General features: G+C 36.7%; 1 protein-coding gene across 6 annotated transcripts in view; it reads left to right on the forward strand.

Annotated features, from left to right (window-relative positions):
* The window catches only part of MAP2 (microtubule associated protein 2), a 283,734-nt gene that overhangs the window by 40,906 nt on the left and 222,060 nt on the right, over positions 1 to 20,768 (forward strand). The window lies entirely within an intron of this gene.

Consider the following 20,768-nt stretch of genomic DNA (forward strand, 5'->3'; position numbering starts at 1 on the left):
CTAGGTGACTCAGTCGGTTAGGTGTCTGACTCTTGATTTAAGCTCAGGTCCCGGTCTCATGGGGTTGCGTCCTGTGTTGGGCCCTATGCTGACAGTGCAGAGCCTGTTTGGCATTCTCTCTCTCCCTGTCCCTCTCCGCCTGCTTGCTCACACGTATGTATGCTCTCTGTCTCTCTCTCAAAAATAAATAAACTTAAAAAAATAAAATAGATTAATTATTCCACCTTAGTACCAAAATAAGACTAGCTTGTCGCTTGTTGACATAGCTTTAATTTTAGTCTTCTTTCTGAGGAATAGGCATGACTATTTTGGATGAAAATAATATAAATTTCTATAGGTATTTATAGCTATTCTCTACCCTTGAAATAATGTGTTAAAAATCCCTACATGTGATTAATTAAAATAATTTCAATGAAATAACTTCAGTTTACTCAAATTATGCTGCCTAAGGAAGAAAAACTGTTGACAGACTGTTTTGGTAACATTATTAGATAATTTTTGTTCTTTAGGGAGGGGGAAGTTTCAGGATCCTGTGGGAGGAGACATATTTCTATTCCTGAAAGAATTATTTTTATTTCAATTTTCCTGAAAAACAGAGGTATGATTCTATAGATATTAAATTGTACATTATTCATTGATTCCAGTAGTGATTGATTTATCCCAATCCAGCATTCAATTAACCATCCTGCAGTTAATTATCTTGAATTTATCACTGATTTTTTAAAAAATAATTATTTATTTTTGAGAAAGAATGTGTGTGCATGCAAGTGGGGGAGGAGCAGAGAGGAGAGAGAGAAACCGAGAATCCAAAGCCTGCTCCTTGCTGTCAGTGCAAAGCCCGATGTGGCGCTTGAATCCATGAACCGTGAGATCATGACCTGAGCCAAAGTCTCTACCTACTGAACCACCCAGGTGACCCTATCAGTAATATTTTAATAATATACATGCTCAAGTTAAAAAATCAGCTTGAATGGAAGGCTACAAAGACATAGATGTTTCAAAATAATTCTGTCTACTTATAACATAAGGTCATTATGGACAGCTAGTAGACTTTTTAAAGTATAAAGACAAATTAAAATTGTATTATTTCCCTAACAAGTGAAATAATTTTGTAACATCTTCTTTAAAACATGCTCTTTTTTTTTTAATTAGCTTTTTTTTTTTTTTAAATTAGTGTGAGTATATGTGTGTGTATATATACACAGGTCATTATAATTGTGTGTGAATAATTGTATACTGTTTTGGGCTTTACCGTATTCATATCATGTCATAACATTTCTGTTCCAGGCTGAATACGTTTTATCATAAGAATGGACTATGGCGATTCTCTTGCTGTTGGGCACTTCAGTTATTTCCAAAAGTCATGGGTTAATAAAGTCATAGAGTTGGAAGGGGGTTAGAGAAGATTTAATCCAGTTCTTTTCCTTTTATAATTAGATTTTATAGTTTGAATTAAGGTTTAGAAAGGTTAATTGACTTAGGGATTATTTTATTTTCTTTAGAAAAAAAAATGTGAGTTATGTAATTCCAGAAATATTTTTTCTTTAAAAAAATAGTGAAAAGAAAATAAACTAAATCAGTCAAGGCACTTTCGAAATAGAATAAAAAATATGGATGAGTAATCTATCATTGGGGTGACTAATATATCATTTGCTATAAATATTTTCTTCACATTTTAAAGGGCAAAATGCATTCGCATAACATAACTTTTGTAGTTGCTATCGCTGAAAGAAAGGGACACACAAAACATCACATTGAGTGAAAATCAGAAAGTGAGTTTCTGCTCTGTTTTCTCCAAACTGAGCTAATTACATGACTATAAAGAGAGCACATATTGAAAAGTAAAGTTGGTTTCTAAAATTCTTTCCATTCTAATAATCTGAGTTATTGCAAGGAACAATAATACTTTTTCCACTCTAGGATGTAACTATTCGGCCTTTAACTTTATATTTCATTTCCTTATGTAGTGTTCACAACACTGTGATTTATGGCTTCCATGTCATTCTAAATGATAGCTTATTCAGTAAATTCCCTTCGGTCTTGGATATATGTCAGTTCTTGGGATGTTAGCCTTTTCCTGTTCTAATGGTGTCTAGAGGTGTGATTTTTAAGAATAGGTGCATCAGTGGGCTATGCTTCATTTTCCAAGAACAGTGCGGTGGTGAAGCCTAAGTCCTTCTCAGGTGTAGACCCAGTTAAGACTACTGGGCAAGGGACCAAAAGAATCAGAAATGCCGGCACTTACTTTAGGCTATGAAGAACATTTCCTTGCCAAATTACCTAAAGCTAAGATTGAAGGTATGTATTCAAATATCACCAAACTTTGAACAGGCTGGTTCTTATAAAAGTCCCATGATATTTCTGGAGAAATGATATTTAGTCCAAGGAACACTAGTACAGATTTTGTCTGTTTTTTGTAGAGATATATTTAAGAATAAAATGAGATTCTATAAGCTATTGGTGTCTGCCTTTGCCCCCCAGTGCAATTACATTTCCAGTATTATCTCCTGATTCAGATGTCACCTGCAAATCACTGTCTGCACCTTTCACATTCCTTTTTTCACAGTAACTTCATCTTGACACCTCATTCTAAGCTGATTTTTTTCTAAAACAGTTGATTCTAAAACAACATTCTAGGATTGTGACCCTGGACTAGTTACCTAACTTCCCTATGACTTAGTTTTCTTACCTGTAAAATGAGACTAATGATAGTACCTTTACTAAAGGTCGTTGTGAAGATTGCCTAAGCAATTAGAGTGCCTGGGCCATAATAAGTGTTCGGTTTATAGCTACGTTTATCAGGGGACTCCTAGGTACCAGACACTTTATATACATCATCAGAGTTGATCTTGTGGCAATGATACCCATTATACAGATGAAGAAATGTGGACTTTGAAATGGTAACTTAATTAAGGGATAACAGAGCAAAGAGTTCAAGCCAGAATCATTGGATTCCATTATCCAAGTACTATATATTTCTTCCTCCATGAAAACACTTAAAGAAGGGAGTTGTATTTGTTTCTGCAATAGTAGGTTGAAAAGAACTTATTTCACCCATGACGCGACAATAAGCCAAGAAGGGAGTATATCAGATTCCTGCTGTCTTCAATATAAAAGGCTTACCTGGTATCTTACTAAGTGAGAGGGACTGTAGGCCTGACTAGGATGTGGGATCTTAGAGAGTGTTGGTCCGTGGAGTTAGATTTCCCCTCCTTGCCCCAACCTCCCAGATTCCAGCTACCAGTTGACATTTTTCCCTGAATGTTCCACTCGTACTTCAATCTCAGTATGTCCCTGTTAGAACTCACCACCTCCTCCAAACCCTCTCCTATTTATCCTATTTTTTCCCATTTTTAATTTTTTTTTCAACGTTTATTTATTTTTTGGGGGACAGAGAGAGACAGAGCATGAACGGGGGAGGGGCAGAGAGAGAGGGAGACACAGAATCGGAAACAGGCTCCAGGCTCTGAGCCATCAGCCCAGAGCCTGACGCGGGGCTCGAACTCACGGACCGTGAGATCGTGACCTGGCTGAAGTCTGACGCTCAACTGACTGCGCCACCCAGGCGCCCCCTATTTTTTCCCATTTTTACTGAGGACGCAGGACATCCACCTTGTCATCCAGACTCTGATAGAGTGTAACCTTTCCCTCACCTCTGTATTTATTCAAGTTGTGCCATTTTTGCTGTATCTTACTTTTCACTTTTATTTCCACCCCGCTTGTTCAGGCCTTATGTCCCTCTTGTAAAAGTATTGTGACTTCTTTATTGGAGTGTCTCTGTTCCATTTCTACCACCAGCACGTTGTCTTACAGACTGCTGCCAGATTCCATCCTCAACCCTGTCACTCTCCTGAATAGTCACTTCCAATGTCTGTCAGTTTTTAAAAAATAAATTCTAACTTCCAACAACATACCAATAAAGGCCACTTATAATTTTGCAAATGTGCTTTTCTTAGTTTATCTTTCACTGCTTCTTTTCATGGACCCTCATCTCCAGCCATCCTGCACCCACACCATTTTCCACCATTCCTTCTTTATTCATTCCTTCTTTATTTATTCCATTCTTCTCATTATGCCTTTTCTGTGCTACTCTCTCTGTCTCTGTTTTGCCATTTTGTTCCCCTTCTACCAGCCAAAATCTCATATGGATCTTATTACTAAAGCACTTGATTTGCTTCCTGCATTTCCCCTGGGGGTAAGAGTCATTTCACTCTCTCTTGTCTGGACAGAAGAGGCAGGATAGCAAAAAAGGATAAAAAACATGGACAGATCGCCAACGGCTCATTCTCGGCTCTGCCAGTTACTAGCCATAAGACCTGTGTCATTTCTTAACATCCCTGCGCCTCAGTTATCATGTTTGTAAAATGGGGCCAGTAATAGTACCTATCTCCTAGATTGTTTTGAGGATTATATTAAATGAAAAGCACTTAGAATGGTGCCTGGCTCACAGGAAGCACTATAAAAGTTTGTTAAATGAAAGAATTAAGAATTGACTGCAGCAACTGGTTTATACTTCCTTTATGAGTGGTGATCTCCTGCACCATTTTATTTGCTTGCATGTTTACCTAAGCCTGTCCCCTCCCACCCCCAACTTGAGGATGGGATTTTTGCTTTTTTCATCATATTTGTACATAATGGGATTTGGTACTTGGTCCTTGAAAGATCCTCATCCTTGCTTCATTCTTATCTTCATGCCCAATAGAATTGTTCTAAGGTTTGGGCCGGCCTTATCTGTCTGGTTAGCTTTGCCATATCTCTCTGAGCAAGTGAATTGAGTTTTTAAGAGAACTGAAAGGTCCTATGAGTTCGGTAATTTTTAAGCACACAAAACTTTAGATTCAACTGATGGAGAGTCTATCCCTTCAGTCCTCAGCCTCATAGGCTTTATGGTTCTTGTGTTTTCACAATCTATACCAACAGATAATGATATGGTACCTTAGCCAAAGGGTTTTACAGAGTGTATCTAATTAAACCATGTGGATGTCTTTGATCTGAGCACGTATTACCCTTACTTAGTAGGTGAGGAAACAGGAAGCAGAGGCATAGGGCAGCCAAGCAATGTGGATGGGACTTAGAGCCATCTGACTCCTCCAGTGCCCCGGGCTGCCAACATGTGGGAACATTTCTCTGCTGCTCTGAACTTCCGGGATATGTTGCCTCCGAAGGTTCCAGGATAATATCCAGGACGATACTCTCAGGACCACACTGTGAGCCACAGACTGCATCAGATCGTGGTATTTTCTTAATAAGAATCAGAGAGTTGGAAGAGGTCTTGGATATCATCTTGTTCAATTCCTTATACATGATCCCCTTTAAACAAATTTATTACCTGAGCTCATTCAGCCTTTATTTGAACTCCTATAATGTTAAGGAGCTCATTATCTCTTGTTAGCTTACCACATTTTCTCATTGCTAGAAAGAGCTTCTGAGTATCAAGGCATAGCCTGACCTCTTGTAGTTTGCCCATTTTGCAAGCCCTTCCCTTAAACTATTCATGACTTGTCTGATATTCTTCCATAAGAAGGTTTTTTTCCAGTATAAGAAGGCAGATACTGTGCCCCATCTCCGTGTCTTCTTCTCTAAGTTGAATATCCTTAGTTCTTTCATATGTTTCTAATATGGCACAAGTTTTCATATTTTACTTAAAAACGAAAACCTTTACTGACTCTATGCCAGTAAGTATATGCACAGTGTCCTTTTTTTCATTGGTGATTAATGGGCCCTTCCTTATTTTCCTCTCCATCTTAGGAAGAGAAAAAGCAGTGATATGTTCAGTCTACTCTATCCTTTCTCTGCTTTTCTACTACACCTGCTGTTTCCTCCCTTCACACTCAACCTCTTTGTCTCTCTTTGTCTCTATTCCACCCCTCCCCCCCACCCACTACACCCCCCACCATCAGTGCCTTGGTTCCTACCCAGGCTAAGAATTGCCTAAGCAAATTACCTCATGCTTGCAGACAGTATTATGAAGATTATTTGCCTTTCAGCTGCACAAATTAGTATTTGAATTCCAGCATTGCCACTTACTAGCTATGTTATCCTAACTGAATGCATTTCCATTTCTTCACCTGCAAAATGGAAAATTAAATTCTTTTCTCACTGGCAAGTGGTGGCTATTAAATGAAATAGTAAATGTGAGAGAGCCTGGCTTATATAAGTTTTTAAGAACTGTGGGTTTCCGTTCCACTGTGGGTCTACATTCTCAAGAGCCCACCTACTAGTTTTATTATGGTTTGCTGCATCAAACACACATGTTTGCTTTCAGACCTTAGTCATCCATATTTTTTTAATATAGCAAATCTTCAGTATTCAAAATTAGTATGGCATGTTTGAATTTAAACACTTGTAATTGAAAGAAGTGAAAATCCAAACAATGCTTTGGGCAAGGCAGATGATGTGCAGGAGAAGATGATCATTGGAAACAGCTTGTCATGTAGATGAGCAATGCCCCCTTGGCACTGTTTTAAAAGCAAAAAAAAAAAAATTACATATGGCAAAGTGCTCTTGTATATTTATCTAATCGGGCATATTATTAATGTGTCTTCTTTAGCAGTTTGAGCTTGTGCTACACTGTAATTACACATACTTCCCTCCCTTGTAGACTTCTGCTCTATTTAGAGAAGAAACTCAGTTAAGAAAATGTTTTTTCAATAATTCCCTTTCCCTTGTGTGTGTGTGTGTGTGTGTGTGTGTGTGTGCCCGTGCACACACACATGTGTGTTTACCCATTTAAAGCAGGTAATGCCACTGAACCACAGTGGGTAAAAAGCAAAACCTAATCAGGAAGAGACCCTGTCTTTCCCATCAACAGTGTCTCAAGGTCAGCCCCATCACCACCCTTGGTTCTGTCTCTATCAGGATTCCCATACACAGTTTGCTTTCAGCCCTGAAGTTAGCTAGGGTCACCTTCTCCCCAGTCTCGTCCGTCTTCTTCCAAGATCAGACACCTGGATTCCAAAAGTGAATACAGAAAGGAAACACTTTCTAAGAGCCACAACCGCTTGCACAGAGCATTGGGAGCTCTGGATTTAAAACGTCCGGAAAGCAGGGGCACCTGAGTGGCTCAGTCAGTTAAGCATCTGATTTTGGTTCAGGTCATGATTTCATAGCTCATGAGTTTGAGCCCTGCGTCGGTCTCTGTGCTGACAGCTTGGGGCCTGGAGCCTCGTTTGGATTCTGTCTCTCTCTCTCTGCCCATCCCCTGCTTGCAAACTCTCTCTCTCTCTCTCTCTCTCTCTCTCTCTCAAATATAAACATTAAAAATTAAAAAAAGATAAATAAAAAGTCTGAAAAGCTTTTCTGGCTTTACAAAGTCCTTAAGGGGAGCTCATGGAAATTAGGTATTGCACATTTTCACTGCTACAATAAAAAGATGAATAAGTCAAATGGTATGGTTAGAAGAGGTTTCAGCTGTACTGCTGTCCCCACCCGCCTTCATCCTGAAGATTTTCCATTAGGTTAATATACTAGATATGTTTTGGAAAACAGTCAAATATTAATTTTCACTTGGAGCCCCTCTGGGATATCATTACTGATGCCCCTCAGAGCCAGTGTGTGTCTGGGCCAATAGCCAGGGACTTAAATTCGCATCTGGGTGTATTAAGGAGAAAGTGGGTCCCTTAGGATTGTTGCAGGTATATTAACACCGTGCTGAAAAGTAGTCCAGGTTCTTGGCTACAATTAGACCAGCATTCCAATGGGTGGACCCAGCTCTGAGTTACATTGGACTTCTAAAGTAACCCTCCTTAGGCTTAGGGCTAGGTAAATCTCGAGGGAAGCTAAAGCTTGCAGTCCATGCTTTTTGTTTCCAAAAGATTGAAAGTAATAATTTATCAAATTACTGATGGCAGAGGCATCAGCATTTAAGTGGCTCTTCCTGATGAAAGAAAGAGAAATTAAACCCTAACTACTGAGGACTTTTTGCCCCTAAAACCTGAAGGAGGAAGAAAAAAAAAGACAATTATATAACACAGTTATGAATGGCTCAGACTGCTCAATTGAAAGTTATTGCCAAGTTGTTGCTTTGTCATTGTTTTACATCCAAGAACAGACAATTGTGAATTTGTATAAAATAGTGATACTACTTAATAGAATCTTAGCACTGAATTAGAAGGAAGTTTAGAGATCTTCTAGTCCAGTCTTGTTTTACAGAAAGAAAAAATAGTGAATTAAGAATTGTCAATCGATACAAATGTGTTCCAGGTTATTTTTATGTATATACGTATTTTATATTCTTCTGATTCTCTCATCATCAGACGAAGACCTTTGATGGCTAGTATCACAGTCTGAGTTCCAGGGGCAGGGTGTTGCTCTCTGGCCCAACTCAAGCCAAACCTCAAGTCAAGGTTTCATAGAACATTGTCCCCACGGCAGCTGTTACTGCACTACCCACCGGGTACTGTGGTGTATTTGGGCTGGTCTGTGTCCACCACCATATTTTGTTCATCTATGGATCCTACATGTTTGACAAGTGATTCACAAGCTGTTGGTTCTCAATAATTAGTTTTTGCTGGGAAAATAAATAATCATAAACTACTCTAATTAGCAACATTTGGAAGATTTATTTACAAGTAGAAATGTTTTTTTCCCCTTCATTCTTGTGAGTATTTTAATGTAGATTAATTAATTAATGAAAATCCATTTGTTACAGAGTTAGGGACTTGAGGGAAGAGGCTACAGCAGAGCCTAAGAGGTAGAAGGAGCTATCGTCACATATATATTTGAGGATTCTGCATTAACCAAGCACATTTTCGTCAAGGGACCTGCACGATTTTAGTAAGAGCTATCACCCCCAAATGTCTTGATTTTAATTTTAAATTTTGTACTTGGGGATGGAGATAGACATAGAGCTACAATAGAGATATATAGTTGTCTACTTTTATAAGATAGTTGTGACTTATAAGTAAAAAGGTACAAGAATTCTTAGTAGAGTCCTCTGAAGTATGTGTGAGACTAGTTTATGATGTATTTAATAAAGGGCTTAGATATGAAGCAACTAATAATAAATTAGAACATATCAGAGAACAAAACTAAAATTATGAATTACTCTTTTAAAACTACCTTGTCAAACAATGATTAAACATATTTATACCATGGTATTTTGCAGCATGTATTTTTTGAATAGTATTGTATATTTCTTTTTTAAGATTTCAGTAGGAGAGAATATTAGTATTTCCAACTTATTGCATTTTTTTCCATACATCACCCAGTCCTCATCACAAGTGCATTCCTTAGTCCCCATCACCTATTTCACCCATCCCCCCACCGACCTACCCTCTGGTAACCATCAATTTGTTCTCCATGGTTAAGACTCTGTTTCTTAGTTTGTCTGTCTCTCTTTTTTTCCTTTATTCACTTGTTTTATTTCTTCAATTGTACTTATGAGTGGAATTATAGGGTGTTGTCTTTCTCTAACTGACTTACTTCACTTAGCATTATACTCTCCAGCTCCATCCATGTTATTGCAAATGGCAAGATTTCATTTTTTTATGGTTGAATAATATTCCATTGTATATATTACAACATCTTCTTTATCCCTTCATTTATCAGTGGATGTTGAACAAATCTTCCATAATTTGGCTATTGTAAATAATGCTGCTATATACATCAGGGTGGCAGGTATCCTTTTGAATTAGTGTTCTTGTATTTTTTGGGTAAATATCCAGTATTGTGATTACTAGATTGTATGGTAGTTCTATTTTTAACTTTTTGTGGAAACTACATAATTGTTTCCAGTTTGCATTCCCACCAACAGTGTGAGAGGGTTCCTTTTTCTTTACATACTCCTTTTCTTTATATACTCACTAACACCTTTCTGCTTATGTTTTTATGTTTTTAATTTTAGCTATTCTGACAGGGGTGATGTGATACCTCATTGTAGCTTTGATTTGCATTTCCCTGATAATGAGTGCTGTTGAGCATCATTTCATGTGTCTGTTGGCCATCTGAATGTTTTCTTGAGAGAAATGTCTGTTCATGTCTTCTGCCCATTTTTAATTGGATTATTTTTGTTTTCTGGGTGTTGAGTTTTAAAAGTTTTTTATATATTTTGGATACTAACCCTTTATTAAATATGTCATTTGCAAACGTCTTCCCCTATTCAATAGGTTGCCTTTTGATTATTTCTTTCACAGTGCAGAAACTTTTTATTTTGATGTAGTCCCGATAATTTATTTTTGCTTCTATTTTCCTTGCCTCAGAAGACATATCTAGAAAAATGTTGCTGTAGCTGATGTCAGAGACATTACTATCTGAGCTCTCTTCTAAGATTTTTATGGTTTCAGGACTCACTTTTAGGTCTTTAATCCATTTTGAATTTACTTTTGTTTGTAGCGTAAGGAAATGGTCGTTTCAATTCTTTTGCATGTCGCTGTTCAGTTTCGCCAAAACCATTTGTTAAAGAGACTATCTTTTTCCCATTGCATATTCTTTCCTGCTTTGTTGAGATTAATCGACCATATAATTGTGCGTTTATTTCTGAGTTTTCTATTCTGTTCCATTGATCTGTGTGTCTGTTTTTACTCCAGTACCATACTGTTTTGGTCACTACAGCTTTTAATATAACTTGAAGTCCAGAATTCTGATGTCTCCAGCTTTGCTTTGGTTTTTCAAAATTGCTTTGGCTATTCAGGGTCTTTCATGCTTCCATATAAATTTTAAGATTGTTCTGGTTTTGTGAAAAATGCTGTTAGTATTATGATAGGGATTGCATTCAATCTGTAGATTGCTTTGGGTGATACAGACATTTTAACAATATTTATTCTTTCAGTCCACAAACATGAAATATCTTTCCATTTCTTTGTGTTGTCTTCGATTTCTTTCATCAATATTTTATAGTTTTCAGAGTACAGGTCTTTGATCTCTTTGGGTAGGTTTATTCCTAGGTATTTTATTCTTTTTGGTGCAATTGTAAATGGGATTGTTTCCTTAATTTCTCTTTCTGCTGTTTCATTATTCGTGTATAGAAATGGAACAGATTTCTACACGTTGATTTTGTATCCTGCAACTTTACTGAATTTATGTATCAGTTCTAGTAGTTTCTCCAGATTACTGCGTTTATTCACTCCATGCAATCCCCACCCTACTATTTCTCTTTGGTTTCACCAGTTGAGGGTACACTACCCAGCACTTTACTCACATTTCACAAACCTGATTTGTAGTGTTTTGTGACATTGAACCAATCTGGGGAGGCAAATTTAGAAATGAGTACTCATTACCTTAGATGCACTCTGTAGTGGTTAACCCAAGGGGAGCTTGAGATATGGGCATTCCACCAGGAGATGAACCAAAGCAATTTTGGTTACAACTGATTTGTGATTTGATCTTTGCGGATGTATTTACCTTTGATCTAGGTTTTAGGAAGTCACTGCAATTCAGTGGAGCCAAATGTTGTAAGTGCCTGAAGACAATGCCTTTATGCATATGTTTTGTCAGCTGGATTTTTTTGTCTTGGCCAGAAAAGGAAATTATGAGTCCTCCATATGATATGACAGGACCCTCCATGTCATATGATACAGGATGGTAGAAAGGCAATCACACAGCCTTTAAAATAGTTATTATTCACATTAAAAAAAATAAAATAGTTATTATTCGATTATTCCAATAACCTAGGAAAAAAGCATAATCTATGGGAAAAGGATTCTCAATATTAGTTTCTGACAAAAGGTTTCTCATTATATTCAGCATGATATATTCAGTATCCCTCAGTTTGGAGATCAGTATTGTTATGAGAAAGACAGTGGGGAGGTGTGTATTTTATATATGTTATTACAAAAATATCATACATTTTATATGATACATATATTACCAATTACATGTTATTACAATATATATATTACAATATTACAATATATACATATATATATATAGTATTACAAAAATTAAATGTGCATGTCAATAACAAATGGCAACTTCAGTAAGTCAAAAAATACTAGGAAAAAGCAGTGTTTCTTGGAGGTTGAAGTGAGTGATTTTCAGACAAAAAGTTAAGTAATATTTGACTTGCCAGCAAGTAAAATGCATGGGAATTGTTACTCCAGGCTTACATAGATACATCTAGTTTAAACCTATAAACAGGCATTAGGAGAACATAGGTCATTTTCTCAATTCAGCCAGTAGTATTTCTGAATCCAATTTGGTCATGATTTATCCTCTCCTTCCTAACAGGGATAATTTCAAGTATAATTTAAAATAGAGACTTTTTGCAAGTGATAGCTTTTCACTATACTATCCTCATTTAGTGGAAAGCATGTTTTCCCTACCTAATAATTTTCTGTATATATGGAGAGGAGTGAGTTTAGCTCTCTCTTCCTTATCTTGGTCCATTAGACTGGAAAGTTGATTTATAGTCATAAATCCTTAAACACAGTGTATTCTGGTGGAGCAGTTTGCTTATGTCATAAAGTTTGCGTAAAAGAGGTTAACATCCTACCATGTGCTTATGATACAAACACGTGTGATAGACAAATCACAAGCCGGGGAATGTAAAACCACCTTCAATCAGGTCTTAAAAATACTTATTTGTAAGGTTTTGTGTTTTCTTTATTTACTATAAAATTATAAATTGCAGATGGAATTTTATTCATATATTTTTAAATGAAACCACTGTATACACTCAACTACAAGTGTTCCTCTTCTTCTCATTCCAGTGCAGGGTCTTGAGAGCAAAATATTCTATAGCATTAGGGGAAGAATAATACTTATTTAGCAATAAATATCTAATAGGTATATTCTTATACAAAGAGTATATTTGAAAAGAAGAGTCTCACAAAACTCTTAACCAGAAATTATGTTAAATAGTGAAGTACAACTTAAGGGTCAAATCACTATTGCCATGTTCTAATGGGAGCGACCATCCTTCTAGTTTTATATGTATTCATAAAACAACAATGCCATTTTGAAGTATAGTTCTTAGCGTCTATTTATATATCAATTCTAAGTAAGTATCAGTCTTTGTATGTATGCATTCTCCTCTCTTCTAATACATTTTTTACTTTAATGCTATGGATTATCTCAACTTCTGTGGAACATACATTCTAAGTACCTAAGTACAAGAAACATGAATAGGGTGGGTCACAATGTAGTACTATTCTAGAGCCTTCTATGAACATTGTCTAGGAAAATTGTTAAAGAATTAATGTGATGTCAGGCGGTAAATGTTGGATTTTTATTAGACAAAACTTTCCCTCCCTCAAAATAGACAACTTTTTCAATGTTAAAATGATTTTATCCTTTCAGATTGAATGTATTTTATTCTAGTGAGAACTTCTCATCTCAAAAAGCAAGTTTCTTACCTTCCAAGACAGAGGAAAAAGCCTCCAGAAGAAACAAACATTTAGAAAATACTTTACAAACTGGTACAAATTTTAAGCTGAGGCCTTCTCCAAGAACATAACGATAGATCTTAATTTTGGAAATAAGAGTCCTGTCCACCTAAAAGTGGTAACAGTCAGTTAGGAATAAGATCCATTGACCTCTGACTTAAGATTGTCTCTCTTACTTTGGAATTAAGCATCTCAGTAAACGGATGCTGAAGAAAGAGTCTCATTTACAGAGGAAAAGTAAGATAGCCAAACTGCTATCCTCCCACGATGTTTTTTTTTTTTTTTTTTAATTCTCTTACACTTATAATTCAGGCCATAATTTTGGAAGTATATTGCTGTATTTCCACGAGCTATCTTGAAAGTGAAACATACTATCCTGGTCAGAGCCCCGTTTCCCTGTTTCCCTAACGGTGATTAAAACTGGGCTGAGGGCCCAAAGTAATAAAAACAGTCTCAGAGATTTTTCACTAACCTTAGTCTGGGAAAAGCAACACTGGAGGTTTCATTTCTTGAAAAATACACAATGTCCATATGATTAAATGCTCTTCAGTTTCTTTTCAACCACAGACTGCACATTCAGGCCTTAATTGTACCAGCTGTTCCCTTAACCTGTCCCCTAAATATTGCTCTTGAATGTAATCTGTCATGATGCAAAATCTTTTAAGTTTTCTTTATTACAATTCATCTTTTTTATACTAAGTGAGATGTCCTTTCTCATTTGAGAAGAGTGAGCTCTCTAGAGGAAAAAAATAAAAACAAAGATTTTTTACTCTGCATGTATTAGGGCAAATCCTTTTTCCCGTCTTAATTGAATTCAGTTAAGTGTTCAAAAACTTTGCCACAAAGATCGGCTGAGCTATTTTTCTTTTTAAATGAGGCCAAGTCTTGTTGGCACCCATGACGAAGACCATACTGTGCAAGGGCAGTTTGCCAGGAGGTTTAACATTCGAGGCCAGGGTTTCACTACGTCTGCTCAAAGCTTCTTCAAGAGTCCTGCGGCGAAGCCACCTTGCAGGCCAGTGGTGTGCTTTCTGCACAAGTATTATTTTCCCTGCTTTCAGATGGTAGATTTGGAAGTAAAGCAGTCCATTTGCTTTCTCTCATACAAAAAGAAAAACAAAAAAAAACCTGAAGGGTGGAATTGGGGGAAGCCAGGTGAAAGGTACACAATAATCTGAGCCTCTTCTACAACTTCTGGTGAGGTGTAAGTTATTTAAAAATAAAAAGTTATGTTGTAAAAGGGACAACCAGAGCAACTAAATATGAAAGAACCGAACTGTAATGTATAAGGATGGCTTTATCTTAAAAAAAATTAGTTAAAATAAATATGGAATACAAAGTTAAACACAGGTTTTTTTTTTTTTTTCTTTCTATTGTTTAGGCACATGCATGTTAGGCACATGCCTGTGCCTAAAACCCTTTACTATTGCAGGTAGTGGAGGAGGAGGTGGAAGAGTGTTAGATTATTCTGTAGCCAGAGCACAGTGGGTTTAAATGGATATTTAAATCTGTCTCTGTCTCTTTGTATGTTTCCTTCGCTTTCTCTGACCTCTCTTTCCTCCTGGCCCCCTCCCTCTATGCTGACGGTTCTGACATTAAAAGTAGTGCTGGATTAGTCTAGTTCTGTTGCATTAGAGAAGTACCAAGTCAGGCTAAAGGTTTATAGAGCCTGGTTTGGATCAGTTAGGTGTGGGAGATGAAAATGAAAAACAAAAAATCATAGCAAACATGTTCTTATTGCTACAATTACCTGTGAAGGGAAGGATGTCAGTTATAGTTAGGTTAGGAACCTGGTTTTTGAAATCAAGCAGCACAGAGTCAAACCCAGATCGCGCTCCTTACCTGTGACCTTTAGTGCCTAATATCCTTATCTCTAGAAGGGGGTGGCCATCATATTACCTGCCTTTTTAGCTTATTAAGAAGACCATGTGAGTTAATATGTATACGTATATGTATGTGTGTCTGTTTAATATAAAATATCAGTGAGTATTAGCTTATTTATCTAACTACAGTAGTATCCAACTAGTAGTACTGCCAAGACTTCAAAATGTTTCTGGGTATTTGAAGTACAATTTCCAACACCTCATTTGAGAAGAATATGAAATATGAACAGTTAGAAACTCTTGTGAACACTTAGCACATCACTTCTACTTAGACTCTTTTCCCGAATAGTCTACTTTCCAAGTGTATGTTGGGCAGACTCATGTAAATAATTTAGTTTTTGCTGGTGTTCATCCTACATTATTTAAATACCAACTTGTAGGGGCTGCTGTCTTCCATTCACTATAAAGTTCTGCCTATTTACTTTGTTCACTTGTTTCCCATTTCTTTTCCAGATTTAATATGCAAATGTAAATTTTTTTGAAATTGACATCATGGGTTATGTATTAAATTTGAAGGAGCTGCTCATATTTCAATTGGACGCCCTCACTGTAACTACATGGGGTGAAATTCAATAGGCTGTGTGGACTATGCCAGGGTTTGAGACAACTTTGTAAAGAAGTGTGTAGCATTTACCCGGTCACACAGTTTTATCGACTTGTTTTCACTTTAAGCAGTTTTATTCGAGAAGCAATTAATAAAGCATTCTGTAATAATGAATAAAATTAATACTAATATTTAATATCCTAGCATTTGGTGATTAATTTTCAAGTTATGAAATTAAGTGGTTCCTTGAAATAGTTTAGGGAATTTGCCAGAGAGTGGGGAACCTCTCAACCAGTTAAGGTGTCCAGGAAGAAGAGTCCATAAATTGAGCTATAGTGTCCTATGACAGAGGCTGGGATGGGCTTGGTTTCTGTGTCAGCCCCATCTAAAGTGTATAAAATCGGTTCTTCCCCAGAAAGGTGAATTCAGCTCCAGAAGAAGAGATACATATATGTATACATGAAAATATACATACATATACTGTACATGAAACATATGTATACATGAAAATTCCTCACATAGGTCCCTTAACTATGAAGCCAGGTCATCTTAAATTTTGAAAAATGAAGGAAAGTATATGGTGGATATTTATTCAGAACATAGAATCTGGATATGTTTTTGTTCTAAACCTATCCTCTGTTATTAAGTATTTACTAGCTCACAGTATAATATAAATTAAGGGACAGCTAGTTTGCATGAATTTCTTATTCATGTGGAGTTTATGGTATTGTAGATTTTTTTCTGGGTTGAAGTATACATGAATCTCATTCATTTTTTTTTCAAAATAGTATGTTCTTATGCATCTGAATAAACTCATTTAACTGTATTTAAATGAAGTGTCTTAGGAAGAAACACATAGGAAAAGCTGGGGCTGAATGATTTGTCTCAAAGACAACAGTGGAATCAGTCTTGACACCTTGTCTATTCATACTTAAAAACTAATATCTGTAGTTCCATCATAAGGATGGGTCATGTGTCTTAGCTCTATTATTAAATTGTAACTCTCTGAAAATGGAGTACAGGTATGCTTGCCTTGTGTTGCTTAGATCACATAGCACCCAACCCTGCATAGTGTAGACAACATAAAAATATTTGTGTAAGTGAATGTGTCAGTAATAATCATGGGTAGTTAAGGCTTGTATTAAGTAAAATAATATCACCATCAGAAATCCAATGTCAGCTTCAATCACTTCAGTGTCAGTGTCCAGTAGCCTATCAGAGTTTGCCTCATTAAAAACTAGGTGAACCCTTTCCTCTTTGGCACATGTGGTAATATGTGTACAGATTAATATATTATTGGCAAGATAGACATCAGTCTTAAAACGTAAGCAGATTTGCACACTCATAGAGTGAAAAAACTCACTATATGCCAAATTTTGTGATATACTCTGAATACGTAATATCTTATGTAATCCTCAAAGAAATCTGGGAAATAGGTATTCTTATCTCCATTCCGAAGATGAGAAAACTGAGACTCATACATGTATTTAAACACTAATTGGTGAAAAAATGGCAGGATGCAAGGACACTTCATTCAACACTTAGATTCAACTAAGGACAATCTAAATTCTTTATTACACACTAATGACTGCAAACATGACCTGAAATTTTGTTTTCAGAATGTTTTTTGTAAAGTAGAAATTTTGTACTGTGACCACAGAAAAAATATTTTCTAAAAATTATTTTTTTCTTCTATTTTTTTACTACTGGATATAATGCATATTCATTAAAGAAAACTTAATACAGGGGCGCCTGGGTGGCGCAGTCGGTTAAGCGTCCGACTTCAGCCAGGTCACGATCTCGCAGTCCGTGAGTTCGAGCCCCGCGTCGGGCTCTGGGCTGATGGCTCAGAGCCTGGAGCCTGTTTCCGATTCTGTGTCTCCCTCTCTCTCTGCCCCTCCCCCATTCATGTTCTGTCTCTCTCTGTCCCAAAAATAAATAAACGTTGAAAAAAAAATTAAAAAAAAAAAAGAAAACTTAATACAAAAAATGAGATAAATATAAAAGAAGAGAAAAATAACAGCATTGAAATGGGTTCCTTGTTTTAGTGTTGATTTCATTACTAGTACTTGTACCAAAATTCAGTGGCACATTTACCCTTTGTTGAAAAAAAGTTGTTCTTGAAATTACTTATTTTACTTTGGTGATCCAGTCTATTTATTATGGTTCTTGTTTATATACAAGAAGAAAATGCATTTTGAAATTTGAGGCCAAAATGTCATAATTCATTGTTCAATTTGCCTTTTGGGCAATGCCAGAGTTTGTAGTAATCTTTTGAAAAATTTCCAAGTCACATCAGCATGTTTTGCTGTAAGAGAGCACACGCCATTTACTTCTATCCGTCCTTTCATCCTGGGAGGGATTACATAGAATGCGTGGAGTCTGGAAAGGTGGTTGACAGCTGGGAGAGATTTTTGTAGGGGCCTCAGAGTCTTCCAGAAGATTGATTATGCAGCATTTTCTGCCAGTTCCCTTATAGCTTCACCCAGGTTATCATCCCACCAGGAAATTAGGCTCTGGACCTCATTGTGTTTCTGATAATTTAGATGACTTTAGGACATCCCCTTAATCTCTTGAAGCTTGATTCTATTTTTCAAATATATGGGTAAGGTCCCTTATACCCTCTAATCTTCCTAAGGATGATATAAAGAAAAAATCATTTGCATTTGAAAAAAAAAATTTAACTCTTGTGGGAGCCATTCGAGTTGACTGTTAGAACAGTAAAATGACTTCCCCTGAGTTCAGTTGGAAACTCAGTTTGCCTTCTTACAGCAGTGAACATTTACTGACGTGTGGTCAGTAGTTTATAGCATACCACCAGGAAGTCAAGGCGGTTTCTTTAATGCATCCTTATACCGAATCTTACCTTTCTCAACAAGTTTGCTTGGGAATGAGTTATTCCAAGTCAGGAAATACTCATTTTGTTTTTACTCTACCTTTTTAGCACCTTGGCCTTCTTGATTTGGGATTGGCTAGAAAATAATGCCTCTTCGATTATTTAAATATCCCTTGTCAGCTGTAAGCTCTAGTTAAAAAAAAAAAAAAAATTCTGTGAAAGAACTTAAATCTTCTAGCTCGGTTCCCAGAAGCACACTGAAACTGGCAGATGGAAACACAATAGCATTTTTGCAGTACGACTGCAGCCGTGACATACACACAACAGAAGTTGGTAATTGGGTTCCTTATTACCGGCAGGGAGAGGCCTGTTGACTTTCTCTACTGCTAAAGAGTATATTCAGTTACAGTGCTGTGGCACTGGGTCCATCAAATACTGAGTGCTCCAGGAAGTGACAAGGGGACCGGCTGTACAGGCTACTGCTGGCTGTCTTCATATGAGTCACATGGGGCAGCATGTTAGTGTTGCCTGACTGCTGTCAAAGTTTATTTCCCTCTCTGCTAACTGGTTGAAAATGTCTGTACCAAGGGGAACTTTTACTAGTGTATTGTAAGTAATTTTGTGCCTGGCCCAAGCAAGAAGAGTTCATTCATTATGGATGGATTATAGAACCTACCTTCTCCAACATATTTTTTTTTTATGTTAAAAGTTTGGAAACATGAAACACATGTTATTATTTGGAAATACTTCAGCACATGAGTGTATCAAAACCTAGGTCATTTGTTTTCCTTGGTCTCTGGATTATTTTCTTTCTCGCTTGACATTTGACACTTTGGTAAGCTAACAGTTGTGGATAGCCGGTTACTAGAGATTGCCTTTCATTGGGAAGCAGGTATAATGAGCCAGGACCAACTAAATCTAGGTCAACAGAGGTATCTTAGTTTACAGAATTAAGCAACACTGTATATGTGGAAGAACTTAAAGTCTCTAGATGTAAAGTGATAGTTTTTAGTGTTCGCACCGATACGACTACTAAAACCCCACGCTAGTTCACAAACTGCATCTTCGGTGCATTTTGAGAATGCACATGGACGTGTTACATTTGCACTTTTAAACTTGAGGACAGTTGTAAGCCAGGGATCTATCTGCTGGTTGAAATACTCCCCTCTGAAAGGGCAGCGGGTGAGGGTCTAGCTTTCTGGCCGTGATCATGCCATTTCAGCTTGTATCTATCAGCTGCTGAAATTGGGCAGTAGAGAAGGCTCCCAACTACCATTGCTTACCCTGCTTTGTTTTCTTTATAGAAATGACCGCAATCTTATGTATTTGTGTTCTGTTAGAGGAATGGAAGCTCCAAAGGGGCAGGAATCTTGTTGATAACTTATTGGCCACCAACATATACCAGTCCCAAGAAATGGCTGCCATGAAGCAGTATTCAAAAATTATTAGTTAAAAGAGTGAATAACTAACTCCCAAGTGTATTCCATTTGCTTGGGAAAATATCCTTACAGAAAATAATGACGAAGTTGTATCTTGGAACACTGTCAGGCTATAAACATTCTATTTAGCGAGGCAGCACTATTTGGTTTTACTAAGAATTAAACAGGCCAGGTTAGGAATTTAACCACCATTTGTAATAGTTTCTTTATAGTTTTCAATAAATGGTTTGGGAAGTTATTAGTATAGGAGTGCCTGCGTGTGAAATACAGGGAAAATATGTATTGCTAATTTACTTTCGTTCCACTATAATGCTTTTTGCTTCAGTGCTACTTTGCGGGAAATTAAAGCTTTAGCCCCTGATTTGTTCAGTTGAGGGATGGCAAGAGTCTGAGAAAGTACTTAATATTTAACATTGGTAACAGCAGATCTGTTTCCAACATTAATGCTTTTAGACTTATAGGAAACCCTAACTTTTTGCTGCTGTTACATTTCTTCCAGATATAGGATTTTCCATTATTATGTATAAATTCTAGGCTTTTTTCTAGTCCTTTGTATGTAATATGAAATGGAATAAGAGTATTCAAATGGATGAAAATGTTCTTTATAATAATAGTTATGAAGTCAATCCTTTTATACCTCGTTTGGGTGTTTGCAATTCTTTATTAAATTAATTAAATTATGTTGGAAATGAGTTATAATAACAACATATGTAGGAGTTAAGTATACCTAGATTCACCCAGGAG

The sequence above is a fragment of the Leopardus geoffroyi genome, chromosome C1 (assembly GCF_018350155.1).
Source record: "Leopardus geoffroyi isolate Oge1 chromosome C1, O.geoffroyi_Oge1_pat1.0, whole genome shotgun sequence".
Classification (NCBI taxonomy): Eukaryota; Metazoa; Chordata; class Mammalia; order Carnivora; family Felidae; genus Leopardus; species Leopardus geoffroyi.